Source organism: Centruroides sculpturatus, unplaced genomic scaffold (genome assembly GCF_000671375.1).
Source record: "Centruroides sculpturatus isolate CEXI.00-Female unplaced genomic scaffold, Cexi_2.0 scaffold204, whole genome shotgun sequence".
Classification (NCBI taxonomy): domain Eukaryota; kingdom Metazoa; phylum Arthropoda; class Arachnida; order Scorpiones; family Buthidae; genus Centruroides; species Centruroides sculpturatus.
Window position 1 is genome coordinate 716,348 of NW_019384459.1, and position 1,223 is coordinate 717,570.

Consider the following 1,223-nt stretch of genomic DNA (forward strand, 5'->3'; position numbering starts at 1 on the left):
ACTAGCTGTTACCCGCGACTTCGTCAGCGGAGGTTTTGCAAGCAAACCCCATTTACATCCAATATTTCAATAACCATAGTAATTGTTATATAACACCTACCGCTGAAGAGAATTGCCGAAAATCAAACGAACTATTTTCAATTTGATCAATTTTCTGGAACGTTTACAATCGTTCTATAATCGAACCAATGTGCAATAACAAATTCGAATTTAAAACGGTTCGAACATCTTTAAAATCGAAATATATAAAAATATTTATAACAATGTCTGAAATGTTATCAATTTAATACACTTAAGTACTTAATGAAGACTAAACGTTGTTGAAAACAAAAAATCGCATCTAAAATAGTACAGTAGAAGCCGTTCTTCCGGTTAAGCCTTAATCCTCTCCCTCTCCCCCCGCGTGGAAATTTCGAAAAATCCCTTCTTAGTGTGCGTTTTCATGACGTATCCTAACTGTATACCAAATTTCCAGTGACGTGCCGTCATTGGAAGCGGTAAATGCGCCACTTTTCTTGTATTTTCTAAAAAATAAATACGTATTAATTTTAATTATATGAAAATAATCGCACAATATTTTATTATAACCTCATTATGTATCTTATTACAAATTTCTATACTACACGTGAAAAAAAAGATAAGATCGCTATTGTATATTCGAATATCAGTGGCGGAGTGGAATCTCTGCATTGTTAGCATCCAAAAAGCCAGATTCGCGCACGCGCTTTACAGAGCACCAACGTCACCCAGTTTAGCCGGTGGAAGCCTACGACCTCGAGTGGATGCTACACGTATAACGCTTCCAATTCTATCCGGGACCGGTTCCGGGCTGTTAGCCGTCCGCCCGCTAGATATTTGGCCGGTTACGTGAATAACGAGTAGATTTATAACTTAACCCAACCGATAAGAATTTACTGGTATGTTTTTGTGATAGTTTTCTGTATACTTGACAGGAGTTTTAAAAAATCCGTTAAAATATTTTATATATTTATTTCGCTCTCCGATTTTATATTACTCACGGATTTCAATGTTAAATCGTTGATATTACGATTTCATATGTCCCATCTTTAAGGGGACGTAGAAAAAAAACGGTACAATTCTTGTATAATGTTAAAAAATTAACTGTTACTTTGACAGCATCATTTACAAATACAGTGGTACCTCAGGTTACGAACGCCCCAGCATACGAAATTTTCAGGATACGACATGAAATTCGAACATAT